The sequence below is a fragment of the Jaculus jaculus genome, chromosome 7 (assembly GCF_020740685.1).
Source record: "Jaculus jaculus isolate mJacJac1 chromosome 7, mJacJac1.mat.Y.cur, whole genome shotgun sequence".
NCBI lineage: Eukaryota > Metazoa > Chordata > Mammalia > Rodentia > Dipodidae > Jaculus > Jaculus jaculus.
Window position 1 is genome coordinate 78,785,155 of NC_059108.1, and position 18,022 is coordinate 78,803,176.

Below are 18,022 nucleotides of genomic sequence, written 5' to 3' on the forward strand. Positions count from 1 at the left end.
ATAGATAAGAAAATGGAAGGAATTCAAAGACAGTTAAGAGATATGAAGGAGAGTGAAAAAAAAGAGGACCTCAAAAACCAGCTGGTGATACTAAATGAAGACATAAAGAAATGCAAGGATGAATTCCAAGAAGCATAAAGAAAATCAGAAAATGATATGAAAAGGGAGCTTGACAAAGGGATGGAAATCAAATTCAAACCTAATTGAACAAGTCCAAAACTCTCTAGAAGGTCTCAAGAATAGAGTCAGCCATGTGGAGGATAGAAACCCTGATCTGGAAGACAAGATGGAAGAAACAGTTTAAGAGTTCAAAAATTTCAGTAAGTTCAGAAGTTCCTGTGAACAGATCATGAGGGAATTGTGGGATACATATAATCATCCAAATATTAGGATGACTGGAACACCAGAAGGAGAAGAAATTCAGACCAAAGGCATGGAGCATTTATTTAACAAAATAATAGAAGGAAAATTAACCAGTCTCTTAAAAGAACAGCCCATCAACATACAAGAAGCTAACAGAACTCCACACAGACTAGACCAAAGGAGAAAGTCTCAAAGAGTTATTGTCAGTGAGACTCTAAACATTGACACCAAATAGAAAATCCTAAAAGAAGTTAGGGATAAACAGCACATCACTTTTAAAGGTAACCCCATCATAATTACTGCACACTTCTTAATGGAAACCTTGAAAGCCAGAAGGGCCTAGAATGAAACACTACAAAGTCTAAGAACATATGGCTTCCAACCAAAACTATTCTATCCAACAAAAGTATCCCTCGTAATATATGGTGAAAGAAAAACTTTCCATGACAAAACTCAGCTTTACAAATACATGAACACAAAACCAAACCTACAGAAAGTACTCCAGGAAATTCTCCACAGAGAAGAAACAAATAATCAACCCCAAATGCCTACAAGAAGCAGATCACAATAACCAAACTCAGAGTAGGCTCAAAAACCTTCAAAGTCCATGAAACCACCAAACCACATATACCATCCCAATATGGCAGGGATCACATCAAATCTCACAGTCATTACCTTAAATATTAATGGCCTTAATTCACCCATCAAGAGACACAACAGGATGGATCAAAAAATTAGACCCCTCAATCTGTTGTCTTCAAGAAACCCACCTCACCAGTAAAGACAAACACCTCCTCAGGATAAAAGGGTGGAAAACAATGTCCCAAGCAAACAGGAATAAGAAACAAGCAAGTCTAACAACACATGACTTCTCAGCTGAATTCTATCAAAGCTTCATGGAAGAACTCAAACCAATCTTCCTCAAACTGTGCAACACAAATGGAGAACAGGGAAAGCTACCCAACTTCTTTTATGAAGCTAGTATCATGCTAATTCCAAAACCAGGTAGAGATGCCACAAGAAGAAAAAAAAAACAAAAAAACTACCAGCCTATTGCCCTGATGAACTTAGATGAAAAGATCCTGAACAAAATCCTCACAAACCGAATCCAACAACACATCAAAAGCATTATTCAACTTGACCAAGTGGGATTCATCCCAGGAACACAGGGATGGTTCAACATACAGAAATCTGTCAATGTAATACACCACATAAACAAGGTTAAACAAAAAAACCACACAATCATTGCAATAGATGCAGAAAAGGCCTTTGACCCGGTAAAACATCACTTCATGATCAAAAAATTGGAGACAATTGGCATGGTTAGTTCATATGTTAACATAATAAAGGCAATATACAAGCTCCTAAGGCCCAAATAATACATAATGGAAAGAGACTGGAGGAATTCCTATTAAGATCAGGAATGAGATAGGGTTGTCCACTCCCACCACTGCTCTTCAATATAGTACTGGAAGTACCAGCTCAAGCAATAAGACAGGAGAAGGAAATAAAAGGGATACAAATTGGAAAGGAGGAAGTTAAGTTAGCACTATTCACTGATGACATTATTTTGTTAGCTGTATTTTCTGATGACATGATTGTATATGTAAGAGACCCAAAAGACTCCATCCCAAAACTCCTGAAGGTGATTAACTACTATAGCAAAGTGGCAGGATACAAAATCAATGCATTTCTATATGCAAATGACAAAGATACAGAGAAAGAAATAAGGGACATGGTCCCATTTTCAATCGCCAAAAAAATAAAATAAAATACCTTGGAATAACATTAACCAAGGAAGTAAAAGATCTATACAACAAAAACATAAAACCACTCAAAAAGTAAATTGAGGTGGCTCAAAATGGAGGTAAAACCACCGCCCGGTCGCCCCCAGCCTGACTCCGGCCATCGCCGCCGCTGCCGGGGGAGGAGGGCCATGATCCAGAAGAACCAGAGCCGTTGAGAAAGCTGTTTATTGGTGGTCTGAGCTTTGAAACTACAGATGACAGTTTGAGAGAACATTTTGAGAAATGGGGCACACTCACAGATTGTGTGGTCATGAGAGACCCCCAAACAAAGCGTTCCAGAGGCTTTGGCTTTGTGACTGACTCATGTGTTGAAGAGGTGGATGCAGCAATGTGTGCTCAGCCACACAAGGTTGATGGGCGTGTAGTGGAACCAAAGAGAGCTGTTTCTAGAGAGGATTCTGTAAAACCTGGTGCCCATTTGACAGTGAAGAAAAGTTTTGTTGGTGGTATTAAAGAAGATACAGAAGAGTATAATCTGAGAGACTACTTTGAAAGGTATGGCAAAATTGAAACTATAGAAGTGATGGAAGACAGGCAGAGTGGAAAAAAAGAGAGGATTTGCTTTTGTAACTTTTGATGATCATGATACAGTTGATAAAATTGTTGTTCAGAAATATCACACTATTAATGGGCATAATTGTGAAGTGAAAAAGGCCCTTTCTAAGCAAGATATGCAGTCGGCTGGGTCACAGAGAGGTCGTGGAGGTGGATCTGGCAACTTTATGGGTCATGGTGGAAACTTTGGAGGTGGTGGAGGTGGCTATGGTGGTGGAGGTGGTGGCAGCAGAGGGAGTTATGGTGGAGGTGATGGTAGTTATAGTATATTTGGAGGTGATGGTGGCAACTATGGTGGTGGTCCTGGTTATAGTAGTAGAGGAGGCTATGGTGGTGGTGGACCAGGATGTGGAAACCAAGGTGGTGGATATGGTGGTGGAGGAGGAAGAAATGATGGTTACAATGAAGGAGGAAATTTTGGTGATGGTAACTATGGTGGAGGTGGGAACTACAATGATTTCGGAAATTATAGTGGACAACAGCAGTCAAATTATGGACCCATGAAGGGGGGCAGTTTTGGTGGAAGAAGCTCTGGCAGTCCTTATGGTAGTGGTTATGGATCTGGTGATGGAAGTTGTGGATATGGTAGCGGAAGGTTTTAAAAACAGCAGAAAAGGGCTACAGTTCTTAGCAGGAGAGAGAGCGAGGAGTTGTCAGGAAAGCTGCAGGTTACTTTGAGACAGTCGTCCCAAATGCATTAGAGGAACTGTAAAAATATGCCACAGAAGGAGCAATGATCTATAGTCAGAAAAGTTACTGCAGCTTAAACAGGAAACCCTTCTTGTTCAGGACTGTCATAGCCACAGTTTGCAAAAAGTGCAGCTATTGATAAAATGCAATGTGGTGTCAATTAGATGTACGTTCCTGAGGTCTTTCATCTGTTGTAGCTTTGTCTTTCTTTTTCTTTCATTACATCAGGTATATTGCCCTGTAAATTGTGGTAGTGGTACCAGGAACAAAAAATTAAGGAATTTTTAACTTTTCAATATTTGTGTAGTTCAGTTTTTCTACATTTTAGTACAGAAACTTAACAAAATGCAGTTTTGAAGGTGTTTCCTTGTGAGTTAATGAGTAAAGAAGATCATTGTTAATTACTATTTTGTATGAATTTTGCTAAAGTTAACTGTAAAGAAACACCTACTGACTTGCAGTTTAAGGGGGAATTTATTCTCCCTACTTCCAAACCATGCTATGAATGGGCGCTGACATGTGGAGAGAGTAGATACCTGTATGCTTGAAATGTGTGTTTTAGAATATTTAGGATTGGGTATTTAATAAATGAGCATATTTGTGAACTTAATAGCATTAAGATTACCTTCAAATGAAAAATCTCAAAATTTCTATTTGGTTTTTGTGCATTTTCTTTCAAAATGTAATCATGATTTTAGTGTGTAGACTTACTGAGTCCTAGCTGTTATAACATCTCCATTCTATACATTCACATTGGTCACATTTAAAGTGCCGCCATGGTTTTTGGATGTAAAGCATGGGCTGCCCTCTTTAAATTCTGGAAAGGGGTAGTGGATGTTTTCCATTCCCACGTTTAACCTTGATGCAGGGCCACTAAGTCTGCTGCGTGTAAGCAAACTAGTAGGTTCCTTATTTTGTTGTTAATTCATCTTAAAACCCAGAGGTTCACAAATCCTGAGTCACTTTCCTTGGTTTAGCTTTTCCCAAATTTTTAGAAGAAAAGAATAAAAATCACTCATTGAACCCTTAACTGGCTGGCATGCTTTCCTGTTTGTGCCCTATACATATTTAGATGAATGAAACCAAGGCTAGTTTAGATATCATTGTCTTAACAACTAATGCAGCAGAAACATAGCACAGTTGCTAAGTACAAGCTTCACACTTCCCAAAGATCTGAAATTAAATTTGGATAATCCTGAGTTCCCAAAGAACATGGTATTCTCTGTATATATTTCAACCTAAACCATGTTGGTGTGAGTACACTTTGTTTGGAAAACCCTGGTTGAGAAGGTTTTAGAAATGAGGTTTTATATATATGAAAAGCAATGTCTACTGTCTTGCGCCAGTCTAGTGTTTTAACAATTTCATTCAAGCCCTGAGTGTGTGCCCTACTGTTACTCTTTCTTTGGCAGTTGAACGTTTGAATACAAATTTTTACTTGGTTTTTAAAGTACTGAGTAAAATAAGCAATAAAAAGGGGGAAAAAAAAAGAAATTGAGGTGGACTTGAGAAAATGGAAAGACCTTCCATGCTCCTGGATAAGCAGAATTAACATTGTAAAGATGGCAATCCTACCAATTTAATATACAGATTTAATGCCATTCCAATTAAAATCCTAATGGTATTCTTCACAGAGATAGCAAAAATGATCTCAAATTTCATATGAAAAGGCAAAAGGCCTCAGATATCCAAACATATCTTCAGCAAAAGAAATACCTCTGGAGGCATCACCATACCTGATCTAAAGCTATATTACAATGCCATGGTAATAAAAACAACATGGTACTGTCATAAAACAGGAGTATAGACCAATGGAATAGACACGAGGACCCAGACTTTGGGTCAAGCAACTATAGCTGCTTGATATTCGACAAAGGCTCTAACAATATAGATGGAAAAAAGACAGGATCTTCAACAAATGGTACTTGGCATACTGGAGAACCATATGAAGGAATTGAAACTTGATCCACTCATTTCTCAATGCACTACACTCAAGTACAAATGGATCAAAGACCTCAATATAAGACCAAAACCTCAACTACTACTAGAAGAGACTATAGGAAGTACTTTCCATGATATAGGAATGGAAAAAGACTTCCTGAACACATTCCAGTAGTTCATGATCTTAAAAAGTCACTCAAGCACTGTGATCACATGAAGCTGAAGAGTTTCTTTACAGACAAGCATATAATAAGCAAAGCCAGTAGACTACCCACAGAATGCAAGAAAATACTTGCTGGTTATCCAACTGACAGAGGCCTAATCTCTAGGATCTACAAAGAACTCATATATATAAACTGTAAAAAGTCAAACACCCCACTCACAAAATGGGGCAAGGAGCTGAACAAGCAGTTCACAGAGGAAGAGATACAAATGGCAAACACACACTTAAGAAAATGTTCATCATCCCTAATCATCAGGGAAATGCAAATTAAAACAACAATGAGATTCCACCTTACCCCAGGAAGGATAGAAAATATCAAAAATCAAATGAAAATAAATGCTGGTGAGGATGTGGAGAAGTAGGAGCACTCATCCACTGTGGGTGGGATGGTAAGATGGTACAACCACTTTGGAAAGCAATCTGGTGGCTCCTGAAAAAGCTGACTATAGAGATACCAACAGACCCAGTTATTTCCTTACTGGTCATCTACCCTAAAACTTTCAAACCACAGGCCAGAAAGATTTGCTCAACCATGTTTTTAGCTGTTCAATCATAATAGCTAAGAGCTGGAATCAACCCAGATGTCCATCACTAGAGGAATAGATAACGAAGATGTGTTATATCTACACAATGGAATTCTAAAGAGCAGTAAGAAAAATGACACAATGAAATTTGATGAAAAATGGTTGAACCTGGAACAGATCATTCTCAGTGAACTTACCCAATCACAGAAAAAAAAAAAAAAATGCCACATAGTCTCAGTCATCTACAGCACTAACCTGAATCTACTCAAGATGCCTTACATACCCAGCAAGCTTCTCATGAACTAGACAACAGGATGGGTGGGGAGGGAGTGGAGGGGGATGGGGTGGGAAACACAAATCTAAACCCAAACGGCAATGGTACTATAAAATTCTACATCCTAAAAGGCAGACCAAATGTCTGAACCTTCACCAGGCCCTTAGAGAGAACACCTGAGCCACACGGCACTGGAGAGGGTATAATGAAGACTGCCCTTAATCTTCTACAGCCTCTCTCTCACTCTCTCTCTCTCTCTCTCTCTCTCTCTCTCTCTCTCTTCTATCTCTTTTATGTTAGTTATCTTTTTCTTCCTTTTCTTAGTGGGCACTGACCTGTAACTCCCAGTACCAGCATATGGCTGTCATCCACAATGAACTTTTGATCAAAGATACCTACAAGTTTTCCTAAAAGAAAGACATTTCTGTCAGGGTACTTTATAACCCACCAAAGGTTAGTGGTAAGACCCTACTGCTGAAGCCACTTTATGCAGTTGACACATAAAATAAAATGGCATGGCTGGAAGCTGGAAGAGAGTCAGTCCCCAGACAGTCAGCACGTCTAGTGCCAGAAGGTGCTACATAGGTGACTGGGGGAAAATGACCAGTATCTGTCCACCTACTTAGTGATGCTCATAACAGTGCAGTAGTGGCACACAGCCATAGTGGGAAACCAACTGCTCTTGATTCAGCTAACTGATCTCCTCAGTGATATGGGACACATAACTGGAGCTGGGAAACTAGTCAAAGCCATGTCCAAACATAGGCCTGCTCTCCACTATCAAGCTACCACCAATCGTGGGCTACAAGAAGTCCTACACCTATTAGATTCTCTATAAAAAAGTAATAGTTATCTCATTTGTCTGGTGCTAACTTACTCTCCACTGGAGAATCTGCTTCTCTTCTTCAGATAGATGTAGATCCTAAGGAGAGATCCACCCCATCATACTCAAATGGGCTGCAGCTGAAACTAAGAACAATTGGCAAAACAAGAAAGGGTGCTGGTTTCTTGGTGATCCAGTTACCAGCACAAGGGTGAAGGAGATCAACACAGAGAAAAATCTACTCCTACCAAATCAGATATCCAGAGGCCCCCAACACCTCATCACTGAAGCAGACCAAAAATGAACCCAACATGACTCAGGGAAATTTTGCAGAAGAAGGGGCAGAAAGAATGTCAGAGCCACATGTTGGGTCATTATATACAGACATTTATCCTACCCATAACTGTGACCTGACTCCAGAATGCATGATCCATATACCTCAAGTAATGGATGAGCCTAATAATGGTACCAAATTCACTGTATTCACTGAGTACAAACCTAATAAATAAATATATAAAATTTGTAAGAATTAAGCCATTAATTCTTCAAAAAAAATGAGGAGAGTTTTAAAAATGTGCTTACAAAAAAGATTTAAAGTGAAGATAATAATAAAAGATAAAAAGTGTCTCTTCTCACCATGGCTTGACCGTAGGAGTGGGGAAAGAAAGACCTTATCCATCTTAAGACCCCAAAAATGTTGCTGCCAGTTCCAGAGAGATAGACAATATGCTCTATCTAGTGTTTTTCAAGCTAAGATTAGTGATACAGCTGGATTTCTGGAGATGGATGAGTTTTATTATAATAATTATCACAATAATTAATGTATATTTATAGACTTATATTTGAGTTCATATGGAAGATCAGCCTTTATGTATTTGTGTTTATCTTATCATAAATTTTGAACCATTTTCAAAGCCTTGTGTTTTCCAGGTGCAAAGAAAGCAGATTCAGATTTAATATTTAATAGGTGAATTATACACATTCAAGTCAAATGGAAGAAAAATGGCATCTTTATTCATAAACCATTTTGAAATCACTTTAAGTGTTGGGATTTTGAGTCACTACATATCAGAGAGCAGTAGACAGGAAACTACACACACATTCACTACAGTCATTGTTCCATATTACATCTGTGGAGATAGTTCTCTCTGTGAAATAAATATTTATTTTAAATGAACAAAAATATAATAATTATTTTTTATAATTCTTTTTAAAGATTATAAAAGATTCAAACCCATTGGTTGATGTGAAATTAATGACATGCTGCCTTAATGCTCACTTCTTTTTTTTTTTTTAATCTTTTTTGCTCATTGTTATTTATTTATTTGAGAGTGACAGAGAGAGAGAGAGAGAGAGAAAGAATGGGTGCACCAGGGCCTCCAGCCACTGCAAACAAACTCCAGATGCGTGCGCCCCCTTGTGCATCTGGCTAACGCGGGTCCTGGGGAATTGAGCCTTGAACCAGGGTCCTTAGGCTTCACAGGCAAGCGCTTAACCGCTAAGCCATCTCTCCAGCCCAATGCTCACTTCTTAACCAAAGATTTCAAAACACTAGAAGACTGCCAGGTACTAAAAAAAATTAAAGGATTGATTTCAAAAGATATTTAAGTTAACAACAAATAGAAACTTTTCTTTTTTTTTGGTTTTTTTTTTAATTTTTAAATTTTTATTAACATTTTCCATGATTAAAAAATATATCCCATAGTAATACCCTCCCTCCCACCCCCACATTTTCCCCTTTGAAATTCCATTCTCCATCATATTACCTCCCATTACAATCACTGTACTTACATATATACAGTATCAACCTATTAAGTATCCTCCTCCCTTCCTTTCTCTTCCCTTTGGTTTTTGGTTTTTTGTTGTTGTTTTTTAATCAAATATCTGAGCTTAAAACAAACCTATAATCAAATTTGTTTGCTGCTTTGTTTTTTAAGACAATGTCTCAAGTAACCCAAACTGGCTGCCAACTTACTATGTAGCTAAGGGTAACCTTGAACACTTGAACCTCCTGCCTCCACCTCCCAACACAGGGTCAGTATCATTTAAAAGTCACCTTTCAGGCTGGAGGGATGGCTTAGCTGCTAAGGCACTTGCCTGCAAAGCCAAAGGACCCATGTTAGCCAGGTGCACAAGGGAGCACATGCATCAGTAGAAACTTTTCTTTTAAACCCTCTTAAATATTTGTGTGCAACTAGAAAAGAAGCATCAAACACAAAGGGAAATTTATTTCCCATGTTTCTCTCTTTTCTCTCTCTCTCTCTCTCCTTGCAAATGAATACATAAAAATAAAAAATATTAACTAGATAAAATCTTGTTTACAAACTGCTAAAAAATAGACAATACTGAATTCTTTTGAAAAGTATGCTAATTTATTGCTATGAAAAATTACAAAATGGATAGGATTGATTAATGAATATATTTGTTAATTTCTTTAAATATTTAGTACTTTCTCATGATTGTGTTTAAATTTCAAAGAAGTATTCACAAAATAAGCAGAAATGTTTAAAGACACTGACCATTTCATAGTGAATAAGGATAATTTATCACTTATGAACAAAGAAATTGAACTAAAAATTCTAGGAACTGAGACATCCTTAAAACTATAGCATAGAGATATATGAGTGCACAGGTGTGCAGGTGATTAATTCATTTTTCAAAACTAGTGAAGAGTATAATTCATTTCAAATTGTGAAAGCATATAATATTTTAGTACATTTAAAAATATTATCAACAGTGGAAAAGGTGAAAATAATTATATATTGTTGTATGCTACAGTATTTTTACATTCATATCAGGAAGCTGTATCACTTCCACCAGGAAAAACATAATAAACAAAAGTTGAGATAGATATGTTCCATATATTCAATCAAATAATATGCACATAACATACAACATAGTATGTATAATAAATTACTCAATAGATTCCTAGCAGAAATAACAGACTGAATAAAGCATTATTGTACAATAAGAAGTTCTTCCTATTTCCCAGATTTTAGGTAAATAGGCAAAAGCCTTTAGCCATTCCTGATGCGTTAAATACAGTACTTGCCTTATGCATTTACCTCAAGTATTGACATATTCACTTACAGTAAGTTTTCCTTTATCTGTCCTAATAGCAGATAAATGTCTGCTAGCTGCACCCTCTTTCCAATTGGACAACATTTTTTAGGAAGTACAACTTGAAACTAAGAAATCTGTCTAAGGTCAGGTATAGTGGCAGAACTTGGGAGGCAGAGGTAGGAGGATTGCTGTGAGATCAAGACCATCTTGAGACTACATAGTGAATTACAGGTCATCCTGGGCTAGAACAAGACCCTATCTTGAAAAGCAAACAAAAAATAAAAATAAATGTCAGTCTAGTCATTGGCTATTGTGTGTGATGATTGCTACCCTCCCTTGGAAAACACAACAAACTTCCAAATCTTGTAGACACCAATGCACTGTATGATGTGATAATATCCTGAGAAGGACCTAAATCTTCTAGGTAAGGAATTCCAAGTGTTTTCTCTGAAGAGTAACAGGACATGAGGAAAAACTAAACAGGGGTAAGATGACATTCTGAAAATATCCCATTAGAGTCTGATGTGGATTAGCCTGGAAAGATGAGATGTGTGGAGAGAGCAAGGGCTGTTTCAGTCCGGATGAGAGAAGAGTGTGGATTTATAATGAGTGATAATCGCAATGAAAGTGAAAAGATTCTGATAATTTGAATTAGTGTTAAAGAAACTTTCTTTTGAGTTAAACAGAAAAGCTATTCAGACAAGAATACTATTTATTTATTTGAGCATCAGTATCATGAGGTAAGGAAGGTTGAAGCACAAATGGAGCACAAAATCAGGTTGTACTTCATACATGACAAATTGAAAACTCCTTTATACCAGCTCTGTGGAAAAATGAGAAATCTATTGCAGGGGTACATCTCTAGCCATTCACATTGCTATTGAAAAGTACATTTTTGGCTAACACACTTAATAAAATATACAATATTCCTAACCATTGTAGAAATGCAAATTAAAACAAATATGGGATTCCTTCATACTCAAAAAAGGATAGCAATCATTAGAAAATAAAATGACTGGAAATGTTGACAAGGATGTGGGGAAAGAAGAATCCCCATTCACTGTTTGTGGGAATGTAAACCTGTGCAACCACTATGGAAATCAATATAGAGATCCTTGAAAAGAATGAATATAGAGCCACCAACAGACCCAGGTATCTGCTTTCTGGGTATTTATCCTAAATGGCCCATGCTTCACTACAGAAATATTTGCTCAATCATGTTTATAGTTTATCAGTTCATAATAACTAAGAATTGGAATCAACCCAAGTGCCTATGATTATATGAATAGATAATGAAGTTGTGGTACATTTACACAATGAAATTCTACTCAGCAGTAAAAACAAACAAACAAACAAACAAAAAACAATACAATGAAATTTGTAGAAATTTGGATAGATTTGGAACAGATTATACTCAGCAAACTCACAAAATCACAGAAAGACAAATGCCACATGGTGTCAGTTATCTGCAGTTCCTAACTTGGACCTGCTTGAGTTTCTGGCATACCTGATAGGCAACTCAAGGCTCAGACAATAGTGATACAAGGGTTTGGGGAGAAGGGGAAAGGAGCAGGGAAACAAACACAAAATTAAATCCAAAATGAGCTGATATCATATCTTGGAGGTAGCCTAAAAGACATAATCCTCAATAGGAGTAAGGGGCAGCACCTGAAAAGCAAGGCCCTGGAAAGAGTAGGATGAAGCTTAACCTTAAAAGAAAATTAGTTTTCTGTCTCTGGCCTGTAACTCCTAGTATCATAGATTGGTTGTTACCCACATTCAACTGTTGATCCACAAGACCTACAAGGTCACCAAATCAAGACAGCCTTCTGTCAAAGCACTTGATTACCTGCCTGAGACAAAAGGTAAGACCCTATTGCTTAAGACACCATGTGATGATAACACAAAGCATGGAGAGACCTCATTGGAATCCAGAAGAGAGGCAGTCCCCAGTTAGCCAGTTTACTGCTGGAAAGCACTACAATGAGCTACTGGGGAAAAGTGGTCAACAATGGTCTGGACAACTAGAGGTCTAAAATGCTCAGAAGCAAACACCCTGGCAGGATATATATGCCAGTGCCATAGTAGCAAACAGCCTTGGTAGGTAATCAGTATCTCTCTGATAGGCTAAGAAATCCATTTGGTTTAAAGGAACCCATATCTTGAATTGGGAACCAGGTCAAAATCCTGTGGAGACAAAGATTATGCTGTTTAGTGTCATGCTTTCACTAATTTTTGGCTAAAAGAGGGGTTACCGGCTGGAATAATGGCTTAGCAGTTAAGCCCTTGCCTGTGAAGCCTAAGAACCGTGGTTCAAGGCTCAATTCTCCAGGAACCACGTTAGCCAGATGCACCACGGGGTGCAGGCGTCTGGAGTTCGTTTGCAATGGCTGGAGGCCCTGGCGTGCCCATTCCCTTCCTCCCTCTTTCTCTCTCTCTCTCTTTCTCTCTCTCTCTCTGTCGCTCTCAAATAAATAAATAAAACTAAACAAAAAAAAAATTTAAAGAGGGGTTACATTCATCAAATTTTCCCTAAGTTAACAATGCTTATCCCATTTAAACTCTTCTGGCTTCACTCTTCTCTGGAGACTCTGTTTTTCTTTACAGAAGGTATCAAGACCTGAGAAGATAATGTACACCTCATACTTCAGCCAAGCCACGGCTGAAACCACAGAAGAATTGGGGAGATGAGCAAGAGTTTCTTCAATAATGAACCTGATAATCAGCACCAGAATGAAGGAGACAGACCCGGAGAATACTCATCTCTTACAAAAGTACAGATCCAGAGGCTCCTTAAGAGCACATCACAGAAGTAGACTTAAAACACATCCACCATTGCTCAGAGAATTTTCCAAAATAGGGGACAGAAAGATTGTAAGAGCTACAGGTTGAGTCATCAGGCCCAGAGGTATTCTCTCACACTGAAAAGTAACTGACTGCTGCTCCCACAAGGCATAATTGACAATTGCATGGGGAATGCCTTCAATCCCATTGAAGAAGGTCTCCAGAAGAATTGGGGAAAGGATGAGGGAAAAGAGGGTACCAACACATGATGTATCCCTACAAAATATCTTGCTAATAATAAATAAATTAAAAATAAAAGGGAATTTTGATGTTAATAACTTAGATTAAATAATGGAATTTACTGCCTGGAGAGATGACTAAGTGGTTAAGGCACTTGCCTGAAAAGCCTAGGAACCCAAGTTCTATCAGTAGTACACATGTAAAGTCAGATGTACAAGGTGATTCGTGTGTCTGGCATTTATTTTCAGTGGTTGGAAGCCCTGGTACATCTATTTTTTCTCTCTTTCTCTCTCTCAAATAAATAAATAAAAGTATTTTTAAAATAATGAAATTTACTAATAATGTAATCTCCCTGTGTCTTAGTTACAAAATTTCCACTAGGAAATCTTAAAATAAATTCAGATGTGTAAGTGATAAGTTAACAAGTCAATAAATATAAATTAACAATATGAGTATACAAATATTTAACTCACATTCCAGGAATGCAAATTAAAATAAAGTGATGTAGCATTTTAACTGAATAATTTCAAGTATCAAAGTGTTTACTCTTGATAAATTTCAAAGGAAGGACTCTTAAGCTGAGTTTGTAGGAATATAATTTTCCTGAAAAGTGAATTCATATGGGTCAAAGGACTTTAAAGTATGTTGGCTTTTATTTGTTTTATTCATTGCAATATATTTAATGGGAAAGAAATTATTTTTAAAATATCACAAAACTCTGAAATACAAAAAAATCTAGACACCTGTGCAAAACTGTATAACATTAGATGGGAATTTATTAGTGTAAATTGATGAAATGCCCATCCATCCCAACTTCAACATTTTCTGGATTTCATAAGATCCTATAGTTTATGCTAACTTTAGGACCGCCCAGTTTACTTTATATGGGAATGCAGCTGCTCATTTTCACAGTACAATAAGCTTTTAGGTACAAACACTTGACTGATGTTACTCATTTTTCCTATATTTGGAACCAATTTTACATAAGTGATAATACTCTTCAAAAACGCTGAATGGTTTTAGACCTGTTTTTCCACTGTGAACATTCATCTTCTCAGAGCAGTGGAATTCCAATTGGAGCTGTCTATGTGGGGCTTGGAGAGCCATACAAAATGCTTTTGCTTTGTATAAAAGTTAGTGCTCCTGGCTGAAGAGATGGCTTAGCGGTTAAGCACTGGCCTGTGAAGCCTAAGGACCCCAGTTCAAGGCTCGATTCCCCAGGACCCATGTTAGCCAGATGCACAAGGGGGCGCATGCATCTGGAAATCGTTTGCAGTGGCTGGAGGCCCTGGCATGCCCATTCTCTCCCCCCCCCAAATAAATAAACAAACAAAACAAAACAAAATTCAGTGCTCTTGAATACAGTGCCCAAGATGGAATGTTAAGTGAAGCGTGGAAGAAAGAATTCTGAGGGCATGTTAGTACATGGAAGGCCACAAAACCAGGTTACTCTCTTGGACCGCAACGGTTCTTATATGACTGTGACTTTCTGTTGTTTATAAAGTCCGAGGGCAGATGCTTAGTCTCCATCATCACAACAAGAATGTCATGTCTCAAAACTGATAGTGTGTGTGTGTGAACGAGAGAGAGAGAGAGAGAGAGAGAGAGAGAGAGAGAGAGAGAGAGAGAGAGAGAGACATGTGGCGTGTACAGGTATATGTGAAGATTCTCAATGCGTACATGCAGAGGTCAGGAGGAAACAGGTGTCATTTTATTATCAGTTTCATGCATTTCCTTGAGATGGGAATGGGGGTCTCACTCTCAACCAGGAGCTAGTCTCTATCAGCTAGCCTCAGCAATTCTCTGGCCTCTGCTCCCTCCACTGTGGTTGTACACATGAGGCCATGCTCAGCTATTTACATGGGTTCTATGGAGTCAAATGTGGCTGTCTCCAGCATGAAGCCTTCATGGTCAAGCTGAAGGTGCTCTTAACCACTGAGGAATCTCTGCAGGCTAAAACTGAAAAAAAAAAAAAATCAGTGCTTGGGATAGAAGAGAGAGCTTCATCATGCTAAGAAGTGCTCTACTATTCAGTTGTAAGTCCACCAGTCCTCAAACCTTATTTTTAAGATAACCACATGACATCTTATAATGAGGACTTCACAAGTTTTGAGATGCTTTTGTTATTTCATTTGAGTTTTTAAATAATCGTACTCATGGACATCATTCTGTGTAATCATGACCTCTCTTTCACTTCCTTTCCATAGTCACAGTGTACAAATTACTAAGTGCAACACAATGAGCCACAGAAATTTACAACGTGTGAGCAGGTAGAAGGGTGGCATGTCAATTTGTCTGTGCCCTTTAGAAGATCCTGGGAATGCACCAGCAGGGCTGTCTTTGCACTAGCTGCCTCCTACATATGGCCCAAGCATGCTTTCAGCACCAGCATCTTTGGAAAGGTGTGAAAAAGACTTTGCTCTGAGTCCAGGAGAGTGGGCTGTTCGAATCCTCCTGGAGACAAAAGAAAGAATTGCTTCCAGTGCATTTTTCAATCCTAACAGCTTTCAGATGACACATTGAGAGTCATTTATACAGACTTGAATATACCCAAAAGTATTCCTCGCCAAGCCTTCCCACAGTCTACATGAGCCAATGCAGATCACTTTATTTTAAAAGGTTACATGTTATATAAAACTCAACACAGTAGCTGTTTTAGGTTTTTCTCTACTCTTAGAAAACTTCTGTGGGGTTCCCTCTATACCTCTACATCTCACTATAGGTCAACTGATCTATTGTCACTCAGAAAGCACTTATCATTTCAGTAGATCACTTTCAAAGTGATTTTTCTGTGTCATTGACAGCCTTACCCAGTGCATTACTACACCTCATGGCCAGGACAAAAGTTAACAATGAATTTGAAAAGTACCATTCTTGGGAGCTTATTTTTATTTTGATTAGTCACCAACCCAATATGCTGGGCAAATTATGCCCCAAATTTCTGCTTGCTAAGAGATACATAGAGAATTCCTGAGTTGAATTGGAATCTCTTCTCTGACCTATGAGATTACCATATTTAACACCCTATTTGAGGTGACTACTATAGCAGAATGTTTTGCCAGCCATCCATCTCAGCAGCTACAAAACCTGCCTTATATATTTTGAACCGTGGGAACTTTCTTCATGTAGTATGTTTAGCACCAATGAGACCAATAAACCTTCACCATGATATACTGAAGTGAGGCTATTACTGGATTTCTATACTGAGTGCATTGTCCACATGTAATCCCTTTTAATAAAGTTTTATAATAAATTGGGAATAAGATATTTCTGTAATTGTTGGTTAGTATAGATACTCTTTTTTTTTTTTTTTTTTTTTTTTCGAGGTAAGGTCTCACTCTAGCCCAGGCTGACCTGGAATTCACTATGCAGTCTCAGACTGGCCTCAAACTCACAGCAATCTTCCTACCTCTGCCTCCTGAGTGCTGAGATTAAAGGCATGCACCACCACGCTCAGCTCAAGTATAGATACTCTTAATCTTCCATGATGCCCTTCATTTTACTATGGCTTAAAAAAAATAGCCTTATCATAGGCTACAGAGATGGCTTAGTGGTTAAGGAATTTGCCTGTGAAGCCTAAGGACTCACGTTCGACTTTCCAGGTCACACATAATTCAGAATGCACAGTGATGCAAGCACACAAGGTCACAAAAGGTGGCAACCATGTCTAGAATTCAATTGCAATGGCTGGAGGCCCTGGAGTACCAGTTCTCTCTCTGACTCTCACATACAAAAGGCAGTCTGTTGGGCTTGCCTCACAAAAATACAAAAAATTTACCTTATATTTTGACTTATCTTTACAACTAACTAGTCATTTGGGAGATTGCTTAAAATTACATTTACATTGATGACAATATTTTGGAGATAAGATATTAATTCTTTATTGTACTACAGCACTGACCTGCTTCAAATATTGTAGAGGTAGCAAGAAAGGGAAAAGACTAAGATTTACTCACAGGCCTTATCTCCACTAGTTATTTTAAGCTTATTTTCTCTGTTATATAATGTTATTTTTAATCTTCTTTGACTAAGTCTATGTAATTTTCATTAATAAAAATTCTTTGGTTTATTTATTTAAAAAATATTTTAAAAAAAATTCTTTGGTTTAAAGTCTGCAGGTTCAATGATTATTATGTAATTGAAATCTCATTTTGCTGTTTGACCTGAAATCATATGCTTCCTATTTTCAAAGAGTTAAAATGTAATTCCTCCACTCAAAAACATATAGTGAAATTATATCTTTATAAATATAAATATTTAAAAATCTTTAAAATGAACTATGCACACATGCATTCATAATTTTTATTTAGAAAATAAGAGCATATATTTATATTTGAAGAGCATAATTTAAATTTTCTAACAGTATAAACCACATTTTATTTTTAAATTAAGAATATAACTTCACATACATATATATGTATGTGTTGTGCATATTTTTCCTAGATTTTTTAAATGCGCACTTAGCAAAATGTGTATACATATTCAATTTTTAGATTTCATGTTTGAGTCTGCTACTAAGTGCTCTGAGCAATTTTTTCAAATCAGTTTTTATATTATTTATTTGCTGGAAATGAAAACACCATGAAATTATACTTTAATAGTGGATTGCCAATGCAATTATAAGTTATTTTCCCCGACCATCTCTATTTTTGGTAGATGATTAGTGCCCCGTGGGATCCAGAGGCTTCTCTGATCGAGAGCTGTTTGTTTTCTGCATGCTGCAATTATATATTA

General features: G+C 37.5%; 1 pseudogene; it reads left to right on the forward strand.

Annotated features, from left to right (window-relative positions):
* The first annotated feature begins 2,224 nt into the window (after positions 1-2,224).
* On the forward strand, positions 2,225-3,709 carry LOC123462168 (annotated as a pseudogene).
* Positions 3,710-18,022: the final 14,313 nt, after the last annotated feature.